We start from the raw sequence: 20,000 nt of genomic DNA on the forward strand, positions 1-20,000 counted from the left end.
CACATCACCTACTAATTATCAGGGGATTATGTCCAAACTTACTGCCTTCCAGAGAAAATGAGTTTTTTGTTTTAGGATGCGCAAACTGACTAACAAAGAATGAATAATAAGATTAAATAGTTGTCATTCTTTCTCATGCTGAACAAATGAACATGGATTTTTCTCGGATACAGACAATATGTAGCTACATAATAAACAAACCGAAGGGAATTTGCTGAATGGACATTCACCACACAAAAATACACTTATTTAAATCGGTCAGTATAAAACACGGACTGCGGACTGCGAACTGGGTATAAAATACGGACTAGGTATAAAATGCCGACTCCGGACTGAGTATAAAACACGGACTGGGTATAAAACGCGGACTACGGACTATGTAAATAAAAACAGCTTTAGAAAGGTAAAACTGAGAGAAATGGAAAGCAGCAAAACTAGCAAAAACAGTAGTCCCAGCTTTAACATTCCCTTGGCTGTTCACGTAGTCTATTTTTTCCACGGAGAAGGAAGGTTATGCCGGTACTCAAGGCAACTGAAATTTAACTCTGAATTTTATAAAAAGAAGGAGTTAGAAGAGATTTCAATTTGCAGTTTTAAACCAATAAGAAGCACCGAATTAAAAAAATAGTATTGGTGTTAGTCAGATCAATAAAATTCTTATCGAATGCCACAATTCCCTATGAGGACTGAATGAAGAACTCAGACGAGAAGGTCAATGTAGGGCATTCCGCGATGCACAAAAGCGGTATTTAGAGAGGAGGGCAAGGGGGGAGGGATTACTGACATACGTGAATAATAACCGAAATGAGTCATCCAACGTTATATTCCAAGCAATGATTATGATGACATGATTTACACCCTGCTCCTTATCCCCGGAGGGGGGCACTACTGGGAATTCTTGGTGGGGGGTGGTGCCCGGTTCTCCGAATCCTGATCTTATTGCAGACCAAAAAATGTTATTTTCCACACCCATTTTCAGACCAGATCTCTAAAATCCATACCCATTTTCGGACCTGGCCTAATTTAGCCTGTTCCAGGCTCTCAGATAGTTGGGGAGACTTCCCAGTTTTTTCCCATTTTATTTTCGTGTTCGAGCTTTCTCAATTCAGCGGACCCAGCTATCTCGGAGCCTGGAACCGGTTAGGTATAATTAGGCAGAAATTATGTCATCATTACCAAGTTAGAGCGGAAACAAAAAGATTCTCCAAATGCATTTCGAAGTCGCACATTTCTATTTCGTTCCTATTCATTTGGAATTGAAACGATAAATACGTCCATTCATGTACGTTCCCGTAGTTCCCTCGAAAAACCATACCCGATTCCAGACCAAAATGGGCAAAGTGTTTTCAGACCAAAATGGCCGAAAACCCCTACCCTTCCCTTATATAAGGGAGTACCCCCCTGATCCTGACCCCTTTCATGATTGTTGGAGACCGAGGCAAGGTCTACAAATGGGTTAAGAAAATAGTATTTTGATCCGGCTCATGATTCAGAGAACCGGGCAGCACACCTCCACCAAGAATTTGTAGGAGTATTTACAACTTTAACTCACGTGTCTTGCTATTTAGCGATCTTTTGATCTTACTTTTCCTTACCTAGAACCAATTAGCACCGTTTCTACCAAAGTAGTCCGTAGTCCGTATTTTATACCCAGTCCGCAGTCTGCAGTCCGCGTTTTATACCTAGTCCGTGTTTTATACCCAGTCCGTATTTTCTAGTCCGCGTTTTATAGCTAGTCCATATTTTATACCCAGTCCGCAGTCCGTAGTCTGCAGTCCGCAGTCCGTGTTTTATACTGACCGTTATTTAAATACAACCTACAACTTGAATTAAGCAAGCTTAAGCTTACTGGATATATGTATATATAGACAGCGTTAGAAATTGAAAGCTGGAAAACAACTGGGATATACGATAAAAAGCAGAGCTTTATTTCTATGAATAGAAGGCAATGTAAAAGCAAAACGTTGATTGTATATAAGCTTAAAGTATTTTTGTGTTTTTATTTAGCCAAGGACTAAATATCATTCCCATAGCAACACCAACGTGACCTGAGACACCTTTGCTTCATGACTACCCGCATCCCAAAATTACTCAGCTTTCTCTAAGATTTAAAAATGGAATATAGCAAAAGTCATCTCCAACATGGAGACAAAAGTGGAAAATTATACTTACATTTTCACGGCTTTCCTCAGTCACCGAGAAATGTTACAGTGACTGCCAGCAATGATTTCTGGGTTGTTGGTAGATACATTATATATGATACATTATAGCGGGTGCCGCGCGGGGGGGGAGCCCCATAACTAAGGAAATGTGGTAATCTACCCATCCGAGAAAATTTGGTAATCACGTGACCGTACACCTAGCGAGCGAGCGAGCGACCGTCCGTCTGCACCACAGGCATACCAATGTAACATAACTCAATCAACAGGTATAGCAACCCAAATGCAACTCAAGATTTTATTTGGAAGGAAATCACATGGCCGCCCGGACGTTTAGAAAGAAAAAACAACAGCAAAGTCGTGTCTTTTTCGGCGTTATTTTTTATGTTTACACTAACGTGGATAACAGAGAAAGAGCTAGAGCGAGTTACACTGGACGAAAAAACGGATTTACCTCTATAGCAAATTTGGAGCAAATCATCTGCAAATGCCACATTTGCTTAATTTTGCTCAATTTTGCCACATGACATAGGACCAACTTTGCCATAATTTTGCATTAGTGGCAAAGGTGGTAAATGCCGAATTTGCCTCAAATTTGGCCCGTGTGTAAAAACAAGGATAACCTTTACTTTATCAAGGCATTTACAGGGGTGTCAAACTTGATAGCAAAACTGACATTTGTCAGGTTTTTGCCCAAATGGGCAAAAGCGATCGAAGATGAATTTTTGAATGCTTTTGCTCTCTATAGCAAATTCGGTCAAAGGAGTAATTTGCCACATTTTTGCTCAATGTAGCAAAAGTGACCAAAACTCATTTTTCAACAGTTATGCCCAGGATAGTAAATCTGAGGAAAAATTCACTTTATTTGTGTATCGCCCAGGGTAGTAAATGAGGTCAAATTATCACTTCTTCCTTATCTTTGCTCAGTGTGGCAAATATGATCAAAATAGGCGTTTGCCACTGTTTTGCTCAGGGTAGCAAATTTGGCCAAGTACCACTTTATTCTCAATTTTGCTCAGGATGGCAGATATGATCAAAACAGTAGTTTCCCATACTTTTCCCCATTGTAGCAAAGTTGATCAAATTTCAGTTCTTCTGTATCTTTGCTCAGGATGGCAAATATTGCCATGATAGCAGTTTTCCATACTTTAAGTAAGGTAAACAAAGTTGATTAAAATATCACTTTTTTACACTTTCACTCAAGATAGCAAATTTGATCAAAACATCATTATCCACATGTTTCTTATTTTTACTTGGTACCATAAATGACTGACAAACAATTTAGACACCAAACAAAATTTCAAGAATAAAATGACTTTATTATCTTTAATATACACTGTACAATAAAAAGCAAGATAAATTAAAAGAAAGTTCCATTGGCCTCTGCAGGGCACTCCATGTACCACAAAATATATGCCTTTAAATATTAAAGCACATACAATGTGAAACTATCTAACTTCATAAGTGTATAAGAATGTACATTGGGTTTGAAAGTGCAAGTCAACACTAGCTGGTTCATAATTATCTAAGGTTGGTACAGGAAAAACGTAACTCCATTTGAGTGGTATACTTCAAATATACTCTTTCTAGATTCAATTGATACTATTGGCAAATGGTTGTACGATGACAACACGTACACATCACTCCCAATGTAGATGTGACATCCTTACTAATGGACAGAACATCAACCACAGGAAATAAAATTAGCTTCAAATTATTATGATAAGCGATATTCCTCTAATTATTATTTATAAGAACTTGTTTTCATCTGATAAATATTATCCACTACCCAAAACAGGCAGTGAATAATATTATATAGTGTACCTAGTGCTATTCACTTACCCCAAGGGGAGATACATCTGTATGATTCATTTTTAACCAAATCAGTTATATAAAAATATTTCTTGTAAATAAAATGAGTTACTATGCGAAAGCTCTGTGCATTTCTATGATTTGGGTACAACTTTGATATATTTTTACCCAGCAGTAAACACTAATAAGGTTAATTTTGTCACCTTTTTAGCATGTACATGTATTTTATTTTACAGGTGCTTCATTTACTGCTAAACTTCTAAAACTAGCATGAAATGACACCCCAATTTTACTCTCATCCTATAGGTAGCCAAAAGCTTTTCAGGTTATGAAAGCAAATCTGCTATCCACTGATTTGGTTAAATACTTGTATTATTATTATTATTATTATTATTATTATTATTATTATTATTATTATTATTATTATTATATCACTGTAAATAATATGATTTGGTAAAATTCTTGTATTATTATATGACCATAAATGATTTATTACATTTATTTTTTTTACTAAAATCAAATTATTTGCTAAAAATTTGAGCAATTTTTTTCTGATTCACATGATCAGCTGTTTTGCTTGCAGTATTGGACTGATTAAATATCCAAATTATCCAAACGCAATCTATACACTATGAAAGCTCTGTAGAACTTCTTTAATTCATCATCATTATTATTGTTATTGGCATGCAGGTGATTAAAATTTAAGCCATGCTTATCAAAAAACTGAACATATCACACACGTTTTTTTTTTTTTGCATAAAACATAACTGCACTCTTTTTTTCATAAAATATGCCAAGAACAAAATAGGATCATGGCATTTGGAGTCCAGTAATTACTCCACTATGGGGTGTATTGGCTAGATTTAGTCCTCAGAGTGGCACTTTTTAAGGCAGTGCTCTATACAGAAGGTTTAGAGTGTCTGCAACACAGGCAAGGTCTTCATTGGATTGTGACAAATCTCTTTGAGCTTTGGTAATTTACCTAGTTTTAACGTGGCTCCTTCCCATGGGTGTCAAAGGATATTCACTTACTACATTGTAGGTCTTCATCAAAACTCAAAAAATTGTGCAATTGTCTACTGAGTAAATATGGTTCTAGGAACTTAACTGAAAAGGAACTGAATCATGATGCATGTCAACTTGAACTTGAGTGTTATTATTATTTTGTACATTTTTATCTTAAATGTCTTCTTCTTTTCTGAATGTTCTTCAAAAAATTATCTGTGTTATGCTTATGATCAAGTTCCTTTTTCTATTGTAAGTGGTGGGAGCCAGAGCAAACTCAGGAGCATCATCTGGTGCTCCTTGGTTTGATGCTGGTCTCACTGTGTGCTCTATTACCATTATTTTCATTGGCTTTGACACCATCCAACTTTTCGGTCCAACTGAGCCATTAAACCATTAACCTCAATGCTCTGCCAGGAAAGTGGCCTTACACAGAGATTTTCCCTGTTTGGGAGGTCCTCATCTGAACCTGACTCCTCTGATGACATATATGCAACGGACATACATGCTAGGTACTTGTCCTTGTCTGACTAACTGATGCTAGTTGACTCCCTCAGAGCATATTGGCCCTTTAATTTTTTTTCTGAAAGAAAAATGAAGAGCCATGATTTAGCAGCCAACAAGTAACCCACAGTTGGTAAACAAGCATGTACTGCTCATACTCAGTGTAAATGATTGGGTTGCAGAACAATGACACGATGCTAAAAGCTGAAAACACTCTCTTAATCAAAGGAACAGTTTGAGGATATTTGTGAGAAAAATTTCTCCCTGCATTTTATTCCTACTACCTTTTCCATTAAATATATAATATGTTTTTTGGAACAGGTGTTAAAGTAGAGAGCAGAAATGCCTATTTCTGTTGAATCCGCATTTGTTTCATTATGACTCTTTTAAGTGTAAATAAAAACTGAAATAAGATCTCACAATATCACTGAACCATATGTAAAAACCATAAGAGTTTTGGATGGTACAATTTATGAAAGAAGAATCACTTGTCATTTAAATGTGGAACAATAATACGGTGGTCACTCAGAATGACACATAGGCTTCAAGATCTGGCATATGCCGTCACTCGCAAAATGAGCCAAAATTAAGATCTCACAATATCACTGAACCATATGTATAAACCATAAGAGTTTTGGATGGTACAATTTATGAAAGAAGAATCACTTGTCATTTAAATGTGGAACAATAATACGGTGGTCACTCAGAATGACACATAGGCTTCACTCGCAAAATGAAAAAAATGCCGTCACTCGCAAAATGAACCAAAATTAAGATCTCACAATATCACTGAGCCATATGTATAAACCATAAGAGTTTTGGATGGTACAATTTATGAAAGAAGAATCACTTGTCATTTAAATGTGGAACAATAATACAGTGGTCACTCAGAATGACACATAGGCTTCAAGATCTGGCATATGCCGTCACTCGCAAAATGAGCCAAAATTAAGATCTCACAATATCACTGATACATATGTATAAACCATAAGAGTTTTGGATGGTACAATTTATAAAAGAAGAATCACTTGTCATTTAAATGTGGAACAATAATACGGTGGTCACTCAGAATGACACATAGGCTTCAAGATCTGGCATATGCCGTCACTCGCAAAATGAGCCAAAATTAAGACCTCACAATATCACTGAAGCATATGTATAAACCATAAGAGTTTTGGATGGTACAATTTATGAAAGAAGAATCACTTGTCATTTAAATGCGGAACAATAATACAGTGGTCCCTCAGAATGACACATAGGCTTCCCTCGCAAAATGAAAAAAATGCCGTCACTCGCAAAATGAACCAAAATTAAGATCTCACAATATCACTGAAGCATATGTATAAACCATAAGAGTTTTGGATGGTACAATTTATGAAAGAAGAATCACTTGTCATTTAAATGTGGAACAATAATACAGTGGTCACTCAGAATGACACATAGGCTTCAAGATCTGGCATATGCCGTCACTCGCAAAATGAGCCAAAATTAAGATCTCACAATATCACTGAACCATATGTATAAACCATAAGAGTTTTGGATGGTACAATTTATAAAAGAAGAATCACTTGTCATTTAAATGCGGAACAATAATACGGTGGTCCCTCAGAATGACACATAGGCTTCACTCGCGAAATGAAAAAAATGCCGTCACTCGCAAAATGAACCAAAATTAAGATCCCACAATATCACTGAAACATATGTATAAACCATGAGAGTTTTGGATGGTACAATTTATGAAAGAAGAATCACTTGTCATTTAAATGTGGAACAATAATACGGTGGTCACTCAGAATGACACATAGGCTTCAAGATCTGGCATATGCCGTCACTCGCAAAATGAGCCAAAATTATGATCTCACAATATCACTGAACCATATGTATAAACCATAAGAGTTTTGGATGGTACAAGTTATAAAAGAAGAATCACTTGTCATTTAAATGTGGAACAATAATACGGTGGTCACTCAGAATGACACATACTGTAGGCTTCAAGATCTGGCAAGTGCCGTCACTCGCAAAATGAACCAAAATTAAGATCTCACAGTATCACTGAACCATAAGAGTTTTGGATGGTACAATTTATGAAATAAGAATCATCTGTCATTTAAATGTGGAACAATAATACAATGGTCACTCAGAATGACACATATGCTTCAAGATCTGGCAAACTTATGCAGTCACTTGCAAAATGAACCAAATTAAGATTTCACAATATCACTGAACCATAATTATGTATAGATGTAAAACAAGAGTTTTTGACTGTAAAAATTTCAAAAGGAAAATCATTTGTCATTTGAAATGTAGTAGAATATTAAATAATAAATTATAGTGACCACTGCTTTGTCAAGTGCTGTCACCTGAAAAGTACAGTAACCCCAAAGATCTAACATATTAACTCAGCTGTACAACAAGCCAAATTACTGAATTATGGACATGCTAAGGTCACATCCCCGACTTATATTGGTGTAAAAGAAATGTTTGCCTGCACAGCTCAAGATCTGGCTACTTAAGATTATGCCATTAAAGAAGACGATGCGCAACAAAGAGTACAGTTATTTCTGCAGTAAACAAAAAGGAATCAATCAATGGCATACCTGTGCATGCATCTTAAATTTTAAGATTTATATTTGAGGCTTTAAGCTTACGCAAAGTTATTAGAAAACCAAAGTAAGTAAACGAACCACGATATCAAGAAGAACATACCTTTCTGCAATCCAGCTGAGTTGATGACTTGGAAACAGGCTTTATGTGAAGAATATCGCAACTGATCACTGTCTCTCGAAAATAACAAAGGTATAAATCGTAATAGAACAGCTGAATAGAAAGACAGGCTTTCTATTATCCGAAAATTGCAAAACTACTCGTTTTGCAACGCTGTATCGCTTGTGAAGTCCGCGTGAATTTGAACTGTTCAACGAAAGTTTATTTTACACTATTCTATTGGTTCAAAAGCCGCACGTGACAATGTAAATGAGATCGCGCATGTGCCAAAGTCACGTGGAAGCCTGGGAAACAACAAACATGGCGGCTGATCTTGCGACGGAGTGCATTCAGGACTACATTCACCCGGACGATGAAACTCTGCAATCTACTATTGAAATGACTCCTGGGTTCAAACCCTTCACATATTGTGCATTTTGTTCACCCGAATCGTAAATGGTAACGTTTTACGTCAGGGCCTCCTATTCCGAGATTTCTTGTGATATTTTTTTTTCCGAGCCACCGTCCCAATATCAGGAAACGCATTCGACGCTAGACAAAAAAAAGGGGGGATGGCCTTACCCGAAATAACCAGCTGCAGCAAGTAATATGATAAACTTTGAGAAGAATGTGATGGTGATTGAAACGGGGCAATGGAAAATCAAAACTTGCGTGAAATATCACTGTGAAGTTTGGTAAATGTGCAAACGTTGGTTAAAGTGGTCGTAAAGATAGTTCTTTGATCATATTTTGCTTAAATTTACGCCCCTAGTAACAATAAATTTACACAGTAACTTTGCTATGCCAGAAAATATCAAGCAAACATTCATTTTTGACGTTCGATTTTTACACAGAGAACAAAATGGCGGCAAATTTGAATCTAAACACCAAATTTACTATGGGGAGCAAAAGTGAAACAAAATATCTGTAAACTTGATATTTACTCCACATTTACGCCACCCTTGCAGAAAAGTAAACTTTCACTTTCGAACAAAATTTGCACCGAGAACAAATAAGTAGCAACATTAGTACCCTAAATTTACAATAGATTTGCTCAACTAGCAAACTTAGGCAAATCCGTTTTTTCGTCCAGTGTTATTGAAAACAAAGGTGACGAACATGGAAATTCAAAGCGGCGGTGAGAAAATGAGAAATGCTAGCGACCAGCAAGGAGTGGCCAACAAGGTGAAAATGAGCGGCAGTGAAAAATAAAAGCGAACATGAACACAGGAAACAAAATATTGGGTAAACACATACGACAATTCCTCCCTAAAAATAATATGTAACTAGGAAGTTTGACGTTCGAGTCGTACAAAACAGCGTTGTAGTCGTGCAAAACAACGGCAAGGGAAAGACAAAAAATGTGCTGCACGTGCAAATTTGCTTTTTGCTAATTAAAAGAAAAAGTGTGCTGTACGTGCAATTTTTTTTTTTTTGCTAATTAGATCTATTAGTCTTGAAGCCGTTTTCATTGTCGTCGTCGTTTAGCATTACACGATTTATTTTTTTTGTTTATAAGTATTATCAACCAGAGCTTTGCTTTTAGCCCTGGCTAAATCTATTTAGTATATACTAAAACGGTGGATAGCGTTTTTCGCGCGCTCTGATTGGTTACTCAATCAGTGAATATCCTGCACTATTCACTGATTCACCTCCAGTTCCTCCGAGCGAGCGACGCCAAACTCGCGTAAGTTGCGAGCAAAATGCCTTCCCGGTTTGCTGCCGTAAGCAAACAAAGAAATTTCACAACTAATCAAGCAAGCTGTTTCCGAAATACACGAAGAAGGTGACGAAGTTCGGATTGGAAGTTTTAATAGGTAAAACTTTGACTTTTTGACACGAATTTATCGATAAAACCGGTGAAAAAGTTTTTTGTTTACAAATGCAAATTAAGTTTAAGTCTTGCGTTAATTTATTTAGTTGAGTTGTTCATAAATAAGCTTAAAACTAAAGTTAATAATCTTTTTTTATAGAATGATTTTAAATACAAAAAGAATTCACAACTCCTTTTGAAGAAATTTTCCCGCAAGAGCTAAACAAATGCCTTCAAAAGTTTTAATTGTCGGCAAGAAAAAGCGACGGCCGCGGCCGCCCGGTCATTACGCGCCAAAATTGTAATCGTTGGCAACAGTATTTGAGTTAAAAATCGTCATTTTTGTGCTCAATTATCTCACTGTTTTAGTATATACTAAAACAATTATTCACCTCAGTGTCGGTGGCTAGTCGTGGATATTTACCTCACTGCTTCGCAGTTCGGTAAATATCCACAGCACTAGCCACCTCCACTTCGGTGAATAATTGTTATATATTTTAGTTACTTGTCTTGATTGACCTTTCTTTGAATTACTTTCTTGGCCTACTGGATTTACTTGGCTACTTTAGTTGCTTTCGTGAGGACTTGAAAAACTTGCCTCATTTGAAATGTTTGGCCTACTTAAACAGGGCAAAAGCCTTCGCCCTTTTCTCGCTTTAGTTTAGTAGAGCAGCGATGGGCGGTGCGTGCACATCCAGACACCATTTTTAGCAAATTTTGATTGACTGTGCGATCGATATCGCTGGTGTAGGTCAAAAGCGGGAGATTGAGGACGGAAGATGGACTAAGGCCTGATTCTTACGCAAAACGTCTCGTGGATTAGCCTAACCTAATTCCAATTTACGTCACCGAAATAAATATTACTAGAAATACGTGACTCGCAAAACCTCGCGAAGCTACTTCTTTGCTGCTCGCGCTGAATCTGAAGTCGCCTTTTACGTTGACTGTTATCCCTATCCCAGAATATTGTCTGGGATAGGGAACGGGGCCCATCGTCCCGTTACACACTTACCCAACACCTCATCCGACCGCCATTTTAGTATATTATTATAGACCGAATTCATAAATGGCGGCTAATTAATTATTCTCTTCTCTTTATCCTAATTTTCCTCACCAGCCTCATTTGAAAGCAAAAATTCTTTTCAATTTTTACACGCTAACGAGGCTAGTGACGACAATTTAAGCGTAAAGACAAGAGAACAATTTATTAGGCGCCATTTACGAAAAAGGTCTATGTTGGCATTCAAAGGCGGCCTTCGTTCCGCATTCAAGCCAAATCTTTTCCGTTTGAATTTTGAGCTTAAGAACGAGGCAAAAGGACTAAATTGAAAGTTAAAGAACGGTAAAATGACGGCCTTTTTGGAATAAGGTGTAGACTATATGAAAACAGAAAAGTGCATCCCGTGATAAGATCCAATGCATATTGCAATAATACTCCTCAAAGCGATAATACTCCTCAAATAATAATAATAATAATAATAATAATAATAATAATAATAATAATAATAATAATAATAATAATACTCCTCAATAATAATGCAATAGCACTCCTCAAGGCAGCAAATATTGGGAAGAGAAAATATTAATCAACTGCAATACTACATTTAAAAATAGAAATGCATTGCAACATAGATTTACTTGTAAATTTGTAAGCCATTCTTTATGTTTTTAAATATCCTTAATTTTAGCGCAAATCACAGAGACTGAGTTAATTCTCACACCTACCGTCTTCGTCACGGTTGCTCAACTTGACAGATCGCGGACGGTGCCAATTTCTAGTAAGATATACAGTAAAAACCCGCAAGTAAGAACCTAGTTTCAAAAAACCTGTTAGCCTATAATTAGCCAGTTAGACCCCCTATATACAAGAAGCTGTTTAGCCTAAAATTTGAAACAGGTTCTCGTTTTTTTTAAATCTAAGGCACCATAGTTCATGTATACATGAATGTTATCTTCTGAAGAAGGACTTCAAAATTAATGTGATCAGTGCTTCAAATTTTTTTTATTTTAGTCATTTTTACATAAATACTAACTTGGTATGCAGATTTTATATCAGGAATAGGCTAAGTAGCACTAAATTCTATTAGCTACAACGTAATTTGTTTCTACAGAAAATAAGCATCTATTTAAGAACCTACACAGCCTAAATTTGTGCTAATTACCAATTATGTAAGAACGTGTATAGGATAACTTGAGAAAATACAGGACCCTTACTTGCGGTATTTTTGTGTATATCATGAACTAATAAATTGAACTTGAACATGAGGAACATTGGCCTCTGAATTAGAATACTGATGATATAAAAAATAGCCATATTGATCACTTCCACTTTCTTATTACAATAATTTATTTCTAGCAGCACGCAGATAAGAATTTCTGTAATTTACAACTTTAACTGGAATGAACGATTCTGGTTAGAGCAGTGTTCAGTTAAGTGCGAAAGTAACTACGTGATTGCTTTGGCTTTAGTTTCGGTTAGCTCTATGACTGGATCAAAAAACTAGCAGGAACTTATCAACAAATAACATGTAAAACTAAAACCGATTTCCGACATCGTCCCACTCGTTTAGCTCGACGTCCTTCAAAACAGGTCCCGGAATCCATTCAAACCTGCAGATGTCTGCAACTCAGAATATTGAATATGTCGTTGTCTCTCCACTGAGTGCATTTGTCTATTGCTGAACGCCAGTTGTAACATCTCCCGCTTTCATGAGCAATGATTTGGACTTCTCAGCGGTAGAGCCAGCAACTTCGAAATCAGCCCCCATTAAACCGGCAGATGTCGTTGTCTCTCCAGTCATGACATTTGTCTGATGCTCAGAGCCAGTTCTAACATCTCCCGCTTCCATGAACAATGATTTGCACTTCTCAGAGGTACAACAAGCAAGTTCGAAATCACCCGCCTTAAAACCAGTAGATGTCGCTGTCTCTCCAGTCAAGGCATTTCTCTGTTGTTGAAACCCAGTCTTCACACCACCACCTGCAAAGTCGAGCGATTTGGAAAGCTTCGATGTTAAACCAGCAAATTTAACATCTGCGACTTGAATAGTTGCGGAAGTTGTCTTTTCGCCTGTCTCCCTGTTTATCTCTCGCTTAAATCCAGTCTTCACGTAACCAGCAGCAAAGTCGAGGGATTTGAATGCTTCGATGTTGTACCAGCAAGTTTATTATCTCCGACTTGAATAGTTGCGGAAGTCGCCCTTTCGCCTGTCTCGCTGTTTTACTCTTTCTTAAATCCAGTCTTCAGATCACCAGCTGCAAAGTCGAGCGATTTTGAATGCTTGGATGTTGAACAAGCAAGAATAACATCTGCGACTTGAACAGTTGCGGAAGTCGTCTTGTCGCCTATTTCGCTGTTTTTCTCTTGCGTAAATCCAGTCTTCACATCACCAGCTGTAAAGTCGAGCGATTTTGAATGCTTCGATGTTGTACCAGCAAGTTTAACATCTGCGACTTGAATAGAAGCGGAAGTCGCCTTTTCGCCTGTCTCGCTGTTTATCCTTCGCTTAAATCCAGTCTTCACGTCACCAGCTGCAATGTCAACCGATTTTGAATGCTTCGATGTTGAAGCAGAGAGATTAACATCTGCGACTTAAAAAGTCGCGGAAGTCGTCTTTTCGCCTGTCTCGCTGTTTTTCTTTCGCTTAACTCCAGTCTTCACGTCACCAGCCGCAAAGTCGAGCGATTTTGAATGCTTGGATGTTGAACCAGCAAGATTAACATCTGCGACTTGAACAGTTGCGAAAGTCGTCTTTTCGCCTGTCTCGCTGTTTTTCTCTTGCTTAAATCCAGTCTTCACGTCACCAGCTGCAAAGTCGAGCGATTTTGAATGCTTGGATGTTGAACCAGCAAGTTTAACATCCGCGACTTGAACAGTTGCGGAAGTCGTCTTGTCACCTATCTCCCTGTTTTTCTCTATCTTAAATCCAGTCTTCACATCACCAGCTGCAAAGTCGAGCGATTGTGAATGCTTTGATCTTGAACCAGCAAGTTTAACATCTGCGACTTGAACAGTTGCGGAAGTCGTCTTGTCGCCTATCTCGCTGTCTCTCTCTTTCTTAAATGCAGTCTTCACATCACCAGCTGCAAAGTCGAGCGATTTTGAATGCTGGGATGTTGAACCAGCAAGTTTAATATCTCCGACTTGAACAGTTGCGGAAGTCGTCTTTTCGCCCGTCTCGCTGATTTTCTCTTGCTTAAATCCAGTCTTCACGTCGCCACCTGCAAAGTCGAGCGATTTTGAATGCTTCGATGTTGAACCAGCAAGTTTAACATCTGCGACTTGAACAATTGCGGAAGTCGCCTTTTCGCCTGTGTGGCTGTATATCTCTTGCTTAACTCCAGTCTTCACGTCACCAGCTGCAAAGTCGAGCGATTTTGAATGCTTCGAAGTTGAACCAGCAAGTTTAACATCTGCGACTTGAACAGTTGCGGAAGTCGCCTTTTCGACTGTCTCGCTGTTTTTCTCTTGCTTAAATCCAGTCTTCACGTCACCAGCTGCTAAGTCGACCGATTTTGAATGCTTCGATGTTGAACAAGCAAGTTTAACATCTGCGACTTGAATAGTTGCGGAAGTCGTATTGTCGCCTGTTTCGCTGTTTTTCTCTTGCTTAAATCCAGTCTTCACGTCGCCAGCTGCAAAGTCGACCGATTTTGAATGCTTCCATGTTGAACCAGCAAGTTTAACATCTGCGACTTGAATAGTTGCGGAAGTCGCCTTTTCGCCTGTCTCGCTGTTTTTCTCTTGCTTAAATCCAGTCTTCACGTCACCAGCTGCAAAGTCGACCGATTTTGAATGCTTCGATGTTGAACCAGCAAGTTTAACAGCTCCGACTTGAATAGTTGCAGAAGTCGTCTTTTCGCCTGTTTCGCTGTTTTTCTCTTGCTTAAATCCAGTCTTCAGATCACCAGCTGCAAAGTGGACCGATTTTGAATGCTTCGATGTTGAACCAGCAAGTTTAACATCTGCGTCTTGAAAAGTTGCGGAAGTCGTCTTTTCGCCTTTTTCGCTGTTTTTCTCTTGCTTAAATCCAGTCTTCACATCACCAGCTGCAAAGTCGAGCGATTTTGAATGCTTCCATGTTGAACCAGCAAGTTTAACATCTGCGACTTGAACAGTTGCGGAAGTCGTCTTTTCGCATGTCTCGCTGTTTTTCTCTCGCTTAAATCCAGTCTTCACGTCACCAGCTGCAAAGTCGAGCGATTTTGAATGCTTTGATGTTGAACCAGAAAGTTTAACATTTGCTACTTGAACTGTTGCGGAAGTCGTCTTTTCGCCTGTCTCGCTCTTTTTCTCTTGCTTAAATCCAGTCTTCACATCACCAGCTGCAAAGTTGACCGATTTTGAATGGTTGGATGTTGAACCAGCAAGTTTAACATCCGCGACTTGAAAAGTTGCGGAAGTCGTCTTGTCACCTGTGTCGCTGTTTTTCTCTTGCTTAAATCCAGTCTTCAGATCACCAGCTGCAAAGTGGACCGATTTTGAATGCTTCGATGTTGAACCAGCAAGTTTAACATCTGCGACTTGAAAAGTTGCGGAAGTCGTCTTTTCGCCTTTTTCGCTGTTTTTCTCTTGCTTAAATCCAGTCTTCACATCACCAGCTGCAAAGTCGAGCGATTTTGAATGCTTCGATGTTGAACCAGCAAGTTTAACATCTGCGACTTGAACAGTTGCGGAAGTCGTCTTTTCGCATGTCTCGCTGTTTTTCTCTCGCTTAAATCCAGTCTTCACGTCACCAGCTGCAAAGTCGAGCGATTTTGAATGCTTTGATGTTGAACCAGAAAGTTTAACATTTGCTACTTGAACTGTTGCGGAAGTCGTCTTGTCGCCTGTCTGGCTGTTTTTCTCTTGCTTAAATCCAGTCTTTACATCACCAGCTGCAAAGTTGACCGATTTTGAATGGTTGGATGTTGAACCAGCAAGTTTAACATCTGCGACTTGAACAGTTGCGGAAGTCGTCTTTTCGCCTTTCTCGCTCTTTTTCTCTCGCTTAAATCCAGTCTTCACATCACCAGCTGCAAAGTCGAGCGATTTTGAATGCTTGGATGTTGAACCAGCAAGTTTAACATCTGCGACTTGAACAGTTGCGGAAGTCGTCTTTTCGCCTGTTTCGCTGTTTTTCTCTCTCTTAAATCCAGTCTTCACGTCACCAGCTGCAAAGTCGACCGATTTTGAATGCTTTGATGTTGAACCAGAAAGTTTAGCATTTGCGACTTGAAAAGTTGCGGAAGTCGTCTTTTCGCCTGTCTCGCTGTTTTTCTCTCGCTTAAATCCAGTCTTTACATCACCAGCTGCAAAGTCGAGCGATTTTGAATTTTTGGATGTTGAACCGGCAAGTTTAACATCTGCGACTTGAACAGTTGCAGAAGTCGCCTTTTCGCCTGTCTCGCTGTTTTTCTCTCGCTTAAATCCAGTCTTTACATCACCAGCTGCAAAGTCGAGCGATTTTGAATTTTTGGATGTTGAACCAGCAAGTTTAACATCTGCGACTTGAACAGTTGCAGAAGTCGCCTTTTCGCCTGTCTCGCTGTTTTTCTCTCGCTTAAATCCAGTCTTTAAATCACCAGCTGTGAGGTCAAGTGCTTTGCAATGCTCGGATGTCGATCCAGAAATTCCAAAATCTGCGACTTTAACGGCTGCGCGGGTAGTTTTTTCTCCAGTCGCCGAGTTTTTTCCTCTGAATAGGCCAGCATTAAATTCTCCTGCACTCATTTGAATTGATTTCGATTCTTTAGAGAGGGAGCCGCCCATTGCAAAGTTTTTATGTTGGACAGATCCAGATATCTCTCTTTTCCCAAATGATGTACCAATAGCACTGTCTTTGGACTTGACATTGATATCAAGCTGCTCCTTTGAGAAGCCAAGATCGATGGTGTTCTCGCCATTTTGCAGAGATCCTGAAACCCCTGACGTACCGCCTGATAGAGCAAAGCCGTAATCTCCACACTGCGCGTGACCTCCTATTTTTTCTTTTGAAGCAAAAAATCCTACTCCTGTATCATTTACCTGAAGCCCTGCACCCACACCGTCTTTCGCTATTCTAAGGTTTAATCCAAATGCCGACTTGCGCTGATCGGTGATCCTTGCATGTTTGCCAAAGTCTGTATTAACGGACCTCTTTATTTCTTTGGAAACAATTCCTGAAGAGGATGCTATAGTTCCCTGGTGTTCCATGGCCATTGATTTCTTGCTCGTACTCAGCCCCAAGTCTACTCCTGTTTTATTGACACCTAAGGAGAATCCGAAAGAGGACTGTGATCGGTAGCTGGAAACTTTTTCCGAGATAATTTTCTTTGCAAAATTTCCAATATCTGCATCAGCCGTAACTGATGAACCTTTGAGGTTTAGAGAACCGACTTTGAACTCTTCTTCTTTTATTGGTCCACTACAATGGATGCCGCTTGCCTTTTCTATAAACTTCCCAACGTCTGAACTCTCGCTGTAACCGAACTTTTCGGGAACAGGAAATCTAGGACCAATGGCAAAGCCAACACTTGTTGTCTTCTCGAACGCTTCTATTTCACTCTGCTTGGAAATGACATGGAAATTCTCAATGTTCCCAGTGATTGCACCAGTTTCTAGGTTACATGCAGTCAAATTTACATTTTGCACCGAGAGGAAATGAGTTCTTCCTCGAACAGTGGTGCCTTGATTGACGATTTGCTTCTGTTTTGAGGAAGCATTTGTCATGGTTACATTCACTGTACCCGGTGACTGAATTCCAATTCCCACCGACCATTCTTTGCAAGAATACGAATTATTCAATTCTGCTCCTTCGAAGTTAACGTTCTCGGTATCGATAAGCATGTTTCCAACATCCATACCCATTGCATTTTTCACGTCAAAGTTTTGCGCTGAAATAGACAAGTTGCGACCAACTTTCATGGTGCGCCCAGCTAAACGCTGCTGCATCATTCGTTCGGATTTCTCCCCAAACGATAGACCATTTTCTAGGGAGAATGAAAATCCACTTGACTGAACCTCCTTTGATTTTGACAGTATCCTGTCCTTAAATAAGACAGTACCAGCGGCTTGAAGCATCATGTCGCCACTGACCGAACAATCAGTCCCGATCATGGCCACATTAGAATCTCTGGATAAAATAGTAAGTGATCCACCAGCATTTAATGAGGAGTAATGCTGCTCTTCTGTTCTTTGTCTTGTTCTCTTTGTTCTGAACCAGTTGCTCCTCACATGCTCTTCTTCTCGAACAGTCACTTTGTCTTGGATAACAACATCTTCCTTCGCTGAGATCGCTATGTTTTTGGCTGCCTGAATTTCTGTGGCTGTCGCACTGATCTTTCCCTCTTCTGATTCAATCGATACACTTCCAGACGAGGAAGAGATACTCGATGTTGAAACAGTGGAATACGATGTTAAATCTTTTGAGGAACTAAAAAAACCTCTATCTGACGAAGACGTGTTGTGTCTCGTTTCTATGACATCAATAATTACGTCCTTCTTCGCCTTCACAAGGGCACCTTTCTCACCAGAGACTGAACTAGCAGCCATCGAAACTGATCCTTTGCTTGATACTACAGCTGCAACGCCGCCAGCTCCAAGACTTGACGAATCCAAGTTGACATTTCCTTGAACAGACTTTAACAAGACAGAGTTTTGAGACTTGACTGATGAGCCCCTGACATTGAGAGTTTGATCTGATGATATGGATGCTCCTTTGTCAAATCTCAGGCTAGAATTTTCAATACTAACGGACCTTGCCTTAAGATTGAGCCCGTACTCATGATAAAGGTTACAGCTTGAGAAAACTACATCTTGATCCGTCAACACCAAGCCGAGTTGATCAGAGATCTTTAAATCTTCATACACTCCTTCGCCTTTCAGGAAACTATTAACCTCGTTGATTTTGTTAGTTTTCATCGTAATGTTCTTGAACTTGTGATCTGCCTTGGTCCGCCCTTCTCTTTTGTCATGATAAGCCAGATCAATGCCCGACTTAGCTTCAATCGTTGCTTGGTCTGATTCAACTTTTCCAACAAGCTCAACCTTTCCTCGGGATGATTTCATGTCCAAAGAACCGCTGGCAATATCACCCACCCTGCACACATCATCTGCGCAAAGCACCATCGCGATAGCTCTCTTTTCCCTTTTGCTCAAAAAAATTTCTTTAGATACAACAGCAACATCTCCAGCAAATTGAGCACCATTGTCGCAGAATACTTCATCAAAGAGTGCTTCATAGAATGAATCTGTGAAGGTGACACCCTCCCCAAAACAGTAAGAGCCAGATTCGTGAATACCATCTTCTTGATTACTTGTCTTCTTTGATTCAGAGAAGCCAAAGCTTTCCTTCATTGATTTCAAAGCTTTCATTCCTCGTTTCTTCATCAATTCTCGCATCTTTCTTGCCTTTCCTGGGATTGCCAATAATTTTTCTTTCAGCACGTTTATCTTCGTGTATCTATCGCTCTCGCTTGTAATGATGAAAACCAGTTTTTGCACGTCAAAAGACTCAATGCCGTTCTTCAGAACTTCTGCTACAAAGTTATTCACCATGTTGTACATTTGGCCCAGTCGTAAGGTGATTTCTGCGTTTTGCATAGAACCTCTGCTCAAGGATCTCAGTGGTTTAGATGATTGGCTGTCTTTGTTTGCCTCGTATTCTTTATGAATATTCTTCAGCCATTCTCCAGCTTTTGACCACGCTTCTACGCTTTTGGCGTCGGGTATGCATGTTACGTAGACCAGAAACTTGAAAAGCAGAACTGAGTTGTTTTCGATCCGTTTGTTCGATTTTAGGGAAGAGCCCCCAAGGAAACACGTGATACTTTCCAGTTTAATGTTGCCTCGCCCAACCAGTTCACACCTCGTCACATCGTTTACATCAGCGATCTCTTCGCCTGGAAGGCTTAACAAGAATGGTGCTTCCAGAGAGGTTACCTGGCCCCTGCAAATTCCACTGTTGACCAAGGCAAGGTCAGACGATAAGGTAATATCACAAGTTTCCCGAGCCGACTCTATTTTACCAGAGTTCAGAACTGCC

The 20,000-nt window shown here is 39.2% G+C and overlaps 1 pseudogene; it reads right to left on the bottom strand.

Annotated features, from left to right (window-relative positions):
* Window positions 1-12,623: 12,623 nt before the first annotated feature.
* Window positions 12,624-20,000, bottom strand: part of LOC140926402 (uncharacterized) — an 18,226-nt pseudogene continuing 10,849 nt past the window's right edge.

The sequence above is a fragment of the Porites lutea genome, chromosome 2, assembly GCF_958299795.1.
Source record: "Porites lutea chromosome 2, jaPorLute2.1, whole genome shotgun sequence".
NCBI classification, from domain to species: Eukaryota; Metazoa; Cnidaria; class Anthozoa; order Scleractinia; family Poritidae; genus Porites; species Porites lutea.